Source organism: Schistocerca americana, chromosome 3 (assembly GCF_021461395.2).
Source record: "Schistocerca americana isolate TAMUIC-IGC-003095 chromosome 3, iqSchAmer2.1, whole genome shotgun sequence".
Classification (NCBI taxonomy): domain Eukaryota; kingdom Metazoa; phylum Arthropoda; class Insecta; order Orthoptera; family Acrididae; genus Schistocerca; species Schistocerca americana.
In genome coordinates this window covers 740,166,329-740,179,774 of record NC_060121.1, presented here as the reverse complement: position 1 = coordinate 740,179,774, position 13,446 = coordinate 740,166,329, and the positions used below count along the sequence as shown (strand labels likewise).

Genomic DNA, 13,446 nt, shown 5'->3' with positions numbered 1-13,446 from the left:
AATCCTCGCCACGTAGTGGCAACACATTTTCAGCGACGAGTTTCCGTAAATGTGTGGTCGGGTATGCTCGATAATTACATTACTGAGCCCTATGTTTTACCTGCACGTTTGACTGGTAACTAATACCGAACGTTTCTAGAGGAAACATAGTTACCAACGTCGTTAGAAGACATTCCGTTAGGCATATGTCATAACATGTGGTTCCTCCACGATGGTGCTCCACCCCACATTGGTCACAGAGTACGCAGATTTTTGGATAGTCGATTTCCAGGACGATGGATCGGGCGTTCGGGTCCACGTCGATGGCCAGCACGCAGCCCTGTTTTAAATCCACTGGATTTTTACTTTTGGGGCCATATGAAGGAACTTGTTTATGCTGAGCCAGTAAATAATGTGGACGAATTGACGCAGAAGATTTTAGATGCTGCCAATACCATAAAGGCCAATGTGCAAGTGTGTGAAGCAGTGCGACGAAACTGGGTTCGCCGTAATGAAGCATGTGTAGAAGCGAATGGTGATCATTTCGAACATTTATTGTAGTATTGGTGTAAGAGGAAACGAAGTAATGGGTTTGTTTTTCGTTACTATGTTGTTGTACAGAAGGAAAAGAATGTGAATTTAGTATTTGTTATGGCATTGCCGTAAAAAGATGAAACAGTTGCTTGTAATTAATGCACAACTATCTACTTGGTGATTGATTGAATTTGTACTAATGGAAATACATTGTGTTTGATATTAGCTTGTCATTACTACTACGACCTTCGTTATCGACTTATTGAGAAACAGGCTGGTAGTATTCAATTCAAGTAAAGCGAATTATACATTCTTGACAACCCAAATCCGTTTACATTCCTTTCTTCGGTACCACCTGATTATCACACCACGTCGTTGTACACGTCTAATGATTTCAATCCTCTGGTCGGCTCGTTGCCTTTCTCTGGCCGCCCCGTCATTGTAGGCAATAAACTCGGTACGCCGTGTACTGTCGGTTGACTACGTAAACAGAAATGCGTATACTATCTATCCTACGAACATTAGGTTTTAATGATACAAAAATAAAGTACATGATACAAGAAAATGTCATTAGAGTTTTTTGTCAAGCACACCGAGATGTACCATCTGTATAATTTTGGCGCCTTTTACCGTTTACACCCTGTATACTCACCACCTCTTGTGCTGCGACCTGCCACCTGTGAGTGTTATTGGACATTGATGTCGAAGATTTATGATGATCACATTGATATGACTGTACCGTGCATATATCGACAGTGGCGCCTCGCCCTGTAGGTTTTAAATGAAGTAAACTCGGGACGTGAGACGCTACATTTTAATGAGATGAAACTGAAGAGTAAATCTGTTACTGGAAATAGTAGATGTATGGAATAATCGATAGTGTTTAATGCCTGCGAGGGTTCCTCATCTTTAATGTGGTAGTGGACTTCTTCCCAGCAGCAGCAGTTCTCTCATTAACAACGCCCAGTGCGAACCACGCCCTCCATTCGTGTCAGCCAGGCGAACGCCTTCAGCGCTAATGCCCGCCATCTCTCCTTCGTCTTGACTTGGCCAGCATTAAGCACCATCAGATGTAGTAGGACCGCGTCGTTGCTACTTTTCTTCTAATCAAATGGATTCGCAACCAAGGCAACTTCTGCGACAGCGAGACAGCTTCTGCAAGTTATTTAGAGATACATTAGTATTCAAGTTAAATAAATGTAAAACGTAAAATCACATAAACGTACAATAAACACCTAGATTTAAAACGAAAAAGAATCAAGCAGCAGTTCACTTTTCATCATTCCGCTCCCAAGTTCCAGTTGTTCATATATCGAAACAAAAATAAAAGAAATAAATCAGAAGTTTTAGGATGTGTGCTATACAATGGTAAAACCAAATAACAGCAAAAACTAACATTAAAGGAAAAATGAAAGACGTTGACGATAAAATCTTGGTCAACTTGCTTATACCATTTTCATTTTCGCTACACGTCGCATACGAAAAAATGTACGTGGTGATTGTAAAATGTTTCGGTTTCATCAAATGTGAAAATAACAAGTGATGCTCAATTATATTTTGTCATGACTTATCAAACCCACACAACCTCATTTGTGGACTTGTACGAGGTGTGTGAGAAAAAAGTCTCAGTATGGCCGCAGGTGACGGTCGTTTGACGGGTCTGTAGCCACAACAGGTTGGCATCAAAGTGAATACCGCTGTGGGTTGACAACACTGCGAGCGATTTGGCAACGCTCTATTGATCTATTTGCCTAGACCAGTGTGTTCATCCCTTCCAGATTTTTAGCACCGCACAGCCATCACGCGGTTTTTAGAGCGCCATCAGTGAACTTGTGTTTATTTTGTATGTTACTGAAATGGAGGTGTGAAATTTAGAGCGACAATGTGCCATCCCTTTATATTAAAATTAGTGAATCCGTGACCGTGACCTCTGAAAAGTTGAATCAGGTCTTGTTAAGGGTACAAGTTGTTCACTGCGATACATTATTTTTGGAAGGCCGAGAGTACATATAACATGATATCCGACCAGGGAGACCTTCAATTTCAAAAACAGACGAAAACGTCGAACGTGTGCCTGCCCTTGTTAGCTTGCTTTTCCTGGACAAAGACTCAACCAAGCGTTTTTCAAACATGTTATGGAATGGCTCATGTAAACTATAAATCGAGTGAGGCTGGACCTTGCAGACAAGTATGCTGCATCATGACAACATTCCATGTTGCTCGGCTACTTCACTTACGGAAGTTCTGACCTCAAAAGGCATTATTATTGTCCCCCAACCCTCCGCCCAACTCCCACCCTCTACTTACCTGATCTGAGTCCTTGTGAATCATTTCTTTAACAAAAATTGGGAAACGTCATAAAAGGACATCATTGTGGGATTGGAGAACATTCAAAAGAATGTGACCGACATGTTAAAGGCCGTACTAGTTGAGGGCTTTCAGCTCTGCTACCAAGACTGGGAACAGCGATTCCTCCGGTGTATAGCCGCCGAAGGAACAACTTTGAAGGGGACAATATAGTTGTTTGAAAAAATAAAAATAAAATGATAATTAAAAATCGGTCTCGTTACTTTTCTCACACATCTCTTATTCGATTGACGTGGATAATCACGCACACACATGTGTGCAAGAAGGATGAGCGGAAAATAATTTTCGTTAATGGCATTGTTGGTAAAGCACCTCTCGAAGAGACAATTAAGGAAACTCTTAGGTCACCAAAACATCTACACGCGTCCCTGATTCACATATAGGGACATAGCTAATACTGGCATTGCAACCATTAAGTGAGCGTCTGTCTGAGACGTTCTTATTTACATTGTTTGCTATTAAAACTGTAACAACAAGAAGTATAGCAAATAACGAATGTTAATATTTTTATAAACAACGTAATGGAATGTATGATTAAATTTGTAGATGGTTCAAATGGCTCTGAGCACTATGGGACTTAACATCTATGGTCATCAGTCCTCTAGAACTTAAAACTACTTAAACCTAACTAACCTAACGACATCACACAACACCCAGTCATCAGGAGGCAGAGAAAATTCCTGACCCCGCCGGGAATCGAACCCGGGAACACGGGCGTGGGAAGAGGGAACGCTACCGCACGACCACGAGCTGTGGACATTTGTAGATGATAGGGGAGTATACCGAGTGCGAAATTTATTACACACACCTGCCCTCTATGGGAACCACAATGACTCAAAACAGGCTGACACAGAGCTGAAGTGAACTTGCATGACACATCAGTAGGTCATTCCGTGCTGGCTCAACTATGTCACAGTTCATGAATTGTACTGGTTTGCGATTACTTGTCAGGTAAATGCACTACGTATCGAAGTAGCTCACGCTTGCATGGCGACATGTGGTCATTAGTTATTTTGTTGGAAGAGAATGCCATACACACCTCGAAGATGGGGTACAGCGAGCGGCCTCAAAGCGTCAGATATGTAACGGCTGCTGCGCAAATTTCCAGCTGTGCGAACAAGTGGTGATAGTGTTTTGTACCCAATGTCATCTTATGCCATCATACTAAGTGCTGGGCCCCTATGGCAATGAAAAATGCAATCGGGCAAAATTCGTTCTCCTTGGAGCCTCCACATACGTACAAGTCTATCTAATGCTGTAAGCGAAATAGTGACTCGTCTGAAAGGACGACGCAAGGCTTACTTGATCCGCTAAAAACAGTTCGAAAGTGCATCAGATAGTGGTGTACAATTTCCGGCGATTAACGCAATTAATAAATATTGAGCAAACTGACTTCAGGCTTAATTTCTAATCCTAGGGCATTACATAACAAAATCCCTGTAATTAATTTCGTGATCATCGAAGCCCCAAATGCCCCCATCCTTTGTTTCTTGCGTAGACTCAGCTAAATGCTCCGGCACGCATATCTTCAATTCTTTTACCCGTGTGGGAGTAGATGAGAAATACTCCGTAATAGTGATTTTTCTCATTTTCGCTTTCTTTTATACCAGAAACTGTCGTATCCTCTACTGCTTCCCATATTTTTTTGCTCAGTGCACCGGCCTGCAGCTAGCACTTCCTGCACTACTACTCTAACGAAAGGCAATCTGGATAGCTCAACTGTGACGTAGTTTTCGGTTAATGATTTTCAGCTTATAGTCCTGTAAGTTGAGTGCCAAACGGGTTAAATGCCAATGAATCAGTTCGCAGGTAGTGCAGACTGCTGCGGACCATGTAGACTTTTGTAACATTTCGAACAGTTAAGTGCGGATACTCCTAAAAGCCAGTACGTTCACAGGAACTTCCGCCTGTCTTACCGAATAGCATTACCCATTGTTGACAGAGTTTGTTGCGAAAGTGAGAGACAAATTAAAATTCGTATTCCCAACAAAAGTGTATCGGTATCGCAATGCTATTTTTATTCTTCATGAAGCCTTCTGACACCTTCTATTCACATTCTAGACAAAATTTTTCTTCCATAACAGCGATGTTTAAACATCGGTAAACTTGTAACGTCACATATTTATAATCAAGACAAGCCTGATGAAGTTTTGTAACTGTGTCTTCGATCTGTTTGTTTAATAATTGCTGATCGCTATCGAATTTCCCTTGTCATGTCGGGTGCCGACGGACTTGATGTAGCGTACCTACAACAAATATAGCCAGACCATGTTCATCTGTGAAAATGGACTCGATAAGCAACCTAAGCTATCCGTTATCCGAATCTAACCTGCATAACACTGTGTGCGTGATGTATGAATGTCAGTTTCACTGTCATTTAAGCCCTCGACAGATCGTTAAATGAAAAACTTAAAACTGACATTTGAATAAGCTATCTGACTGCGTATTCAATAAGAATTTACAATTGATACAAAATCTGACTTGCACAACGGAATTTATTGGATTAGGTTACTTGCCATGTTAAGATGTATCAGTGTCTCTGTTTTGGCCCTAAATTCTGCACTCGCCTCGTTACATGACTACCTTTTTTCAAGTGGTTTACAACAAAAAGGAGTTTGCTTGGGTCCTGTTAACTACTAAATAACTTGTAAGAAGGAATTCCATAAATTATGTCTCACAAATCATCACGACCAATAAGTATCAATAATGGCCGAGTGTTAGATTAACAAACTATTTCAATTTGAATGTTGCACTAACATTTAATAACTACAGCATATTTATGAATTAGATATGGAGGATAATTATTATTATTTGGAGGATCAGGAGGTTTGTTTCACTGACAAGCAAAACACAGGATTATTGCAAACTCGCACTAACATTCACGAGCCTAACCCTGAAATTGCTCTCTACGCTATGCCTCCGAATTTTTCCTTGTATTCCATCTTCAAGCGTAGTTAAGCCATCTGAATCTCTCCAGGCAATATAAATGAAATTAGGCCTTGAGTGTGGTTTGATCTGCCATCACCGACGTGAGGGCAGCATGTCACGTCTTCTGTCTCCGAGTTCTCGACCAGCACTACCTTGTCTCACAACAATGCTTGGGATCGCGCTCCCACGTTTCGCCCTCAGACTGTTACTACAGTATCGATATCTGAGTGCTTATTTATTTCCAGTCTTACACAATGCAAAGAATAGCCTTAAGTTGGCTATATTGTTTCCGATACTCAATGTACGCTACTGGCAAGTAAAATTGCTACACCACGAAGATGACGTGCTACAGACGAGAAATTTAACAGACAGGAAGAAGATGCTGTGATATGCAAATCATTAGGTTTTCAGAGCATTCACACAAGGTTGGCGCCGGTGGCGACACCTACATCGAGCTAACATGAGGAAAGTTTCCTACCGATGTCTCATACAAAAACAGCAGTTGACCAGCGTTGCCTGGTGAAACGTTGTTGTGATGCCTCGTGTAAGGAGGCAACATGCGTACCATCACGTTTCAGACTTTGATAAAGGTCGGATTGTAGCCTATCGCGAACGCGGTTTATCGTATCGCGACATTGCTGCTCTCGTTGGTCGAGATCGCATGATTGTTGGCAGAATATGGAATCGTCGGGTTCAGGAGGATAATACGGAACGCCGTGCTGGATCCCAACGGCCTCGTATCACTAGCAGTCGAGATGACAGGCATCTTATCGGCATGGCTGTAACAGATTGTGCAGACACGTCTCGATCCCTGAGTCAACAGATGGGGACGTTTGCAAGACAACAACCATCTGCACGAACAGTTCGACGACGTTTGCAGCAGCATGGACTATCAGCTCGGAGACCATGGCTGCGGTAACCCTTGACGCTGCATCACAGACAGGAGCGCCTGAGATGGTGTACTCAACGACGAACCTGGGTGCACGAATGGCAAAATGTCATCTTTTCGGATGAACCCAGGTTCTGTTTACAGCATCATGACGGTCGCATCCGTGTTTGGCGACATCGTGGTGAACGCACATTGGAAGCGTGTATTCGTCATCGCCATACTGGCGTATCACCCGGCGTGATGGTATGGGCTGCCATTGGTTACACATCTCGATCACCTCCTGTTCACAATGACGGCACTTTGAACAGTGGACGTTACATTTCAGATGTGTTACCACCCGTGGCTCTACCCTTCATTCGATCCCTGCGAAACCCTACATTTCGGAGGATAATGCACGACCGCATGTTGCAGATCCTGTACGGGCCTCACTGGATACAGAAAATGTTCGACTGCTGCCATGACCAGCACATTCTCCAGATCTCTCACCAACTAAAAACGTCTGTTCGATGGTGGCCGAGCAACTGGCTCGTCACAATACGCCAGTCACTACTCTTGATGAACTGTGATATCGTGTTGAAGCTGCATTGGCAGCTGTACCTGTGCACATCATCCAAGCTCTGTTTGACTCAATGCCCAGGCGTATCAAGGCCGTTATTACGGCCAGAGGTGGTTGCTCTGGGTACTGATTTCTCAGGATCTATGCACCCAAATTGCGTGAAAATGTAATCACATGTCAGTCCTAGTATAATATATTTGTCCAATGAATACTCGTTTATCATCTGCATTTCTTCTTGGTGTAGCAATTTTAATGGCCAGTAGTGTAATATTTAATCAATATAATGGTGAGTTCTGACACACTCTTTACAGTGAGCAGGTAACACAAATATTTAAATTCTTCATTCCTATCATAGCGCTCTCTGCTCGCTGTAATATGTCTTTAACATCTTGAAATTCAGTTCTGACGTCTCTGGAATGTCCTTTACGTAGCAGCAGAAAGACACTGGGAACTCTGATACCAGTACGTATTCTGCTGCTAGTAAACAACACGCTTCTGAGTTTCAGTTTAACACCTTGTGATTTGACAAGCACAGGAGAGAGCGATACGACGTTTATATTTAATAATCTCTTGAAAACAAGCAGCAGGAGTAAATTAAAAGCGATGTCCAAAAGCTTTGAATACATAATATAAATTTAATTTCCCACCGCGTTTTCCTGTCTGTATACGAAGGCTAATCTCAGGGACTGTAGTAGAGATTTTGATAAGGTTATCACTTAGAGAGTGATTCTCGAGGAAGGTTTGTCTATGTTATCACCGCTACACCAGACAATTTGTCTGGCCGTAAGCAGTTCTGACCGTGTGAGGCCTGGCGTGTCGCTAAGTACCTATTTACTCTATGTATGCTCCACACGCAACTGGAAGGCGGTGGTTACCTATTGGCATTTCTCTCTTATACAATTTCCTCTAATTTCTTCATAAATAAGGCATAAATAAGTTACCAAACGTAGCGAAAATGGTTTTCCTTAATGCGAAGCCTTATTGAGAAGAGCCCCGTTTCCACGTTCAGTGAACTTCTCAGAAATCGAAATTGGCAAAAAAAAAAAAAAAAAAAAAAAAAGAAATTCCCAGATCCCTGCAATCTGGAGCGCGATATTGTGAGGGTTGGGGTAGTGTCTCTCAAGTGTCTCACTCGCGCTCCGAGTGTTACGTAAAAGTTAATTACGTATGTAGAAAGTTCATCCATCATCAAAAATCTAAACTGTTTTTGCGTATTGTCGATTTCGATACGGGGACCATATCCGTTCTGGGAATTCCAAGACTTTCGAGAATATTTTAAATTTAAACCTGAAATTTTTGTGAAATTTTTCATTTATTTTCTTAATATTGGAGATACATTAACAAGCTACCGTAATTGATGATTGCAGATGCGTTGATTTCGACTTCTCTCGTCCCTCTTGCGATTGGTGGTACGATTTGATGGAAGAGTTCTGAGAAGAGAATGGCGCAGCCTTTGTTGTTACGCAAATGTCGAAATGTTCTGCGAACGGCTTCAACGGATATTGTGTGGGAAATTGGAACTGCACACCAAACAATGAAAGTGGAATACAACATCAGCTACCAGTATCAACTTGCTTTGAAACTGCAATTTGCAATTGCTAGCATAGCGCAGTGATCGGGTGGCCTTACAGCTATTCCCAGTAGACGGGAAAGGTATCGTTTTCACAGCAGCAGCGGGCTTCACATCGTCACAGCTCAGCTAACTAGCACGAAATACTTGTAATTTATATATGAAAACTTACCTCGTGTATTACTCTACATATTACTGAATACCATTTCAAAATCCCTACATTAGTTACCTGAGATTTTTTTAAGGATTACTAATGCAGTGTAAGTTTGTAATGGCAAAAAATATTGCTTATGTGATAATTACATATTAACAATTTTCGCATTTTTCCCCTCTACTTGTAGGTGTGAAACCTTGCCTATTGCCAAATTTCATGATTCTAGGCCAGTGGGAGCTACTCCGTAGGTTATGATGAGTGAGTTTGCGATTCTCAACATATGTGACAGAAATGGCCGTACATTTTGATTGCGTTGCCTTAGAAGGTAACGTTTATTATACCGCCAAGGAACGACAGATGCCACAAATTGCAGTTTGATACATCTACCCCGTGATGTAGGGGTAGCGTCTTTAATCCACAATCAAAACTTCGATTCCGGGTTAGAATGCCGCCACTGCTTAAATTTTGATTAATAATCAGCATTGGCAGCCGAAGACATCCGGCATAAGAAGTCACCCTCAGTCTGCCAACGGCCTTGACAAAGAAGGCGAAGGTGCGGACAGAGTTTCGGGGCACACTCTTGTCCTAGGGGTGGGAAACTGCCCTAATAGGCGGAAGAATCAGCAATGATCAAATGCGTGAAGATGGAGAAGGCAATGGAAACCACTGCATTAGATACACGTAACGTGTATCCACAGGACATGTGGCCTGTAATTGATGATCTCTCCATTGGCAAAACATTCCGCCAAAAGATAATCCCCCATTCGGATCACAGGGAGGGACTGCCAAGGGGGAGATTACCATGTGAAAAAGATTGAATAATCAACGAAAGGATAACGTTCTACGAGTCGGGATGTGGAATGTCAGAAGTTTGAACGAAGTAGAGAAACTAGAAAATCTGAAAAGGTAAATGAAAAGGCTCAATCTAGATGTAGTAGGGGTCAGTGAAGTGAATTGGAAAGAAGACGAGGATTTCAGGTCAGCTGAGTAAAGGGTAATATCAACACCAGCAAACATGGTATAACGAGAGTAGGATTCGTTATGAACAGGAAGTTAGGGCAGAGAGTGTGTTACTGTGAACAGTTCAGTGACAGGGTTGTTCTTATTACAATGGACAACAAACCAATAACGACAACGATAGTTCAGATACACATGCCGACGTCGCAAGCTGAAGATGAAGAGGTAGAGAAAGTGTATGAGGATATTACAAGGATAATACAGTACGTAGAGGGATATGAAAGTCTATTAGTCGTGGGGGACTGGAATGCAGTTGTAGCGGAAGGTTACAGGAGAATATGGGCTTGGGACAAGGAATGAGAGCGAAGAAAGACTAATTGAGTTCTGTAAGACGTTTCAGCTAGTAATAGGGAATACTGTGTTCAAGGATCACAAAAGGAGGCGGTATATTAGGAAAAGGCCGGGTGATACGGGAAGATTTCAGTTACATTACATCATAGTCACACAGAGATTCAGAAATCAGATACTGGATTGTAAGACGTACTCAGGAGCAGCCGTAGACTCAGATCACAATATAGTAATGATGAAGAGTAGGCTGAAGTTTAAGACATTAGTCAGGAAGAACCACTACGCAAAGAAGTGGGATACGGAAGTACTAAGGAACGACGAGATACGGTTGAAGTTCTCTAAGGCTGCAGATAAGGAATAGCTTAGTAGGCAGTACAGTTGAAGAGGAATGTGCATCTCTAAAAAGGGCCATCACCGAAGTTGGGAAGGAAAACTTAGGTAGATGACGATCAGTTTGGCTTTAGGAAAGGTAAAGGCACGAGAGAGGCAATTCTGACGTTGCGCTCAACAATGGAAGCCAGACAAAAAAAAAAAAAAAAAAAAAAAACAAGACACGTTCATAGGATTCGCCGACCTGGAAAAGGCGTTCGACAATGTAAAGTGGTGCAATATGTTCGAAATTCTGAGGAAAGTCGGGATAAGCTGTAAGGAGAGACGGGTCATGTACAATATGTACAACAGCCTAGAGGGAATAATAAGAGTGGACGAACAAAAACGAAGTGCTCGTATTAAAAAGGGTGTAAGACAAGAATTAGCCTTTCACCCCTACTGTTCAATCTGCACATAGAGGGAGCAATTATGGAATTAAAATAAAGGTTCAGGTGTGGAATTAAAATTCAAGGTGAAAATTTATCGATGATACGATTCGCTGATGACATTGCTATCCTGAGCGAAAGTGAAGAAGAATTACATGATCTGCTGAGCGGAATGAAGAGTCTAATGAGTAAAGATTAAGGATTGAGAGAAAATCGAAGAAAGACGAAGGTAATGAGAAGTAGTAGAAATAAGAACAGCGAAAAACGTAACATCAGGATTGATGGTTACGAAGTAGATGAAGTTAAGGAATTTTGCTATGTAATCAGTAAAATAACCAACGACGGATGTGGCAAGGAGGACATCAAAAGCAGACTAGCAGTGGCAAAAAGGGCATTCCTGACCAAGATAAGTCTACTAATATCATATATCGGCCTTAATTTGGAGAAGAAATTTCTGAGAATGTACGTCTGGTGTACAGCATTGTGTGGTAGTGAAACATGGACTATGGGAAAACTGGAACAGAAGAGATGTGATGTTACAGACGAATGTTGAAAATTAGGTGGACTGATAACGTAAGGAATGAGGAGGTTCTGTGCAGAATCAGAGAGGAAAGGAAAATGTCGAAAACACTGATAAGGAGAAGGGACAGGATGATAGGACATTTCTTAAGACATGAGGGAACGACTGCTATGGTACTAGAGGGAGCTGTAGAGGGATAAACTGTACAGGAAGACAGAGATTGGAATTCATGCAACAAATAATAGATGACGGCGCACAGTTTTAATCTGCCAGGAAGTTTCATATCATTAAACACTCCGCTGCCTGGAACCGCGCGATCGCTACTGTCGCAGGTTCGAATCCTGCATCGGGCATGGATGTGTGTGATGTCCTTAGGTTAGTTAGGTTTAAGTAGTTCTAAGTTCTAGGGGACTGATGACCTTAGAAGTTTAGTCCCATAGTGCTGAGAGCCATTTGAACCATTTGAACCACTCCGCTGCAGAGGACGTAGGCTGCAAGTGCTACTTTGAGATGAAGAGGTTAGCATAGGAGAGAAATTCGTGGCGGGCCGCATCAAACCAGTCAGACGGCTGATGACCAAAAAAGAAACATCTACCCCTTCCAGACAAAAATGGGTCTTAACAGGTGGACAGACAAATAAAAAAGACAAAAAATTACTTGTGATATAATTAAAAATTAAAATTTTTCGAATTTTTTCCTCTATTTCTACTGCGTACCTTGTTTCTTGCCAGATTTGACTTGGGACATTAAATTTTGTGCCCCGCCAAGTGGATATAGACCTTAGTTAGTGACATGAATTTGAACTTTCTACTTCTACGTTCCTGAGGAAAAAGCGCCTGAACAGTAATAGAGACACACAGTCAAAGTGATCTAGTACTGCTTCCGTTTTTACCCGATGTGGTACGGAACCCTAAACACGTACGTAAGACGCATCAAGAAGTCTGTACCTACGTCCTTTTTGTGTATCGAATCACCCAGCGATCATTAGCTTTAAACACGTGGATCAGTTTTCCGAATGTAAAATTCTACGCAGCCATCAATCATATAACCATTAGAATTTGAGCCATTTGTTTGAAATTTATTAACGTGAAGCTTCAGGCAATTAATGTATTCGTTTTGGCTGTATTTGAAACGCTTTTAAGAATATTGTTGATGTGTTCACATTATTAGCCCACTCTAAAACGTAAGGTATTTTCCCTTGGCCGCATTGAGTAGCTTAGTTTACAGCACATGTTGCATAGTAGGCGCTTCTCTTCTTGCATTTTAGATAGTGGGAAGCATACCTTATCCCGAAACTGCTCTTAGCCTTTTGTAGACCGATTTATACTTTTTATGAACAGGTAATATGTGATATTGTGAAACAGCGTGTATGACAACTTTTTTGCTCTGTTCGATATGTCTGCCTAATATAAGATTTCCAAAATTTCCAAGTTTGTTTTTGACCGAACACAAAAAGTTCCTAAGTTTTGCTGGTGTCCGGAAAACACTCTTCATGTCGCGTCTCTTGAGGATTCTTTCTGTTCTTAAAGACGTGCCATCAAAATACCACAAGAACGCCGTTACATGGAACTAAATGCATAGCTTATCTGCCTATCAGAACATCTGTTTTGTTTGAACACCGTCAGTAGTTGTTGTAGCTCACCAGGCAGACTTTCGGTGTATGAGACCACATGTGCTCTATGTACCAAAGAGCGTAAGACATTACCGCTTTGTCAGAATGATAACAGATTGTGGCCTGCAAGTATAACTCTGTATGTGTGTGTGTTGGCTTGTAGTACACCCTATGTTCTACTCTATCGTCGACTTTTCTTCTAGCCATGACACCCAGAAATGGTAAGATGCCACCTTTTTCCATTTCCTTGGTGTACTGTATATTCGGATGGATCGAG

General features: G+C 41.8%; 1 protein-coding gene across 1 annotated transcript in view; it reads left to right on the top strand.

Annotated features, from left to right (window-relative positions):
* LOC124606355 (octopamine receptor beta-1R-like) overlaps nt 1-13,446 on the top strand; it is a gene marked incomplete at its 5' end in the record, with an annotated part of 405,784 nt that overhangs the window by 299,053 nt on the left and 93,285 nt on the right. The gene's annotated exons all lie outside the window — the stretch shown is intronic.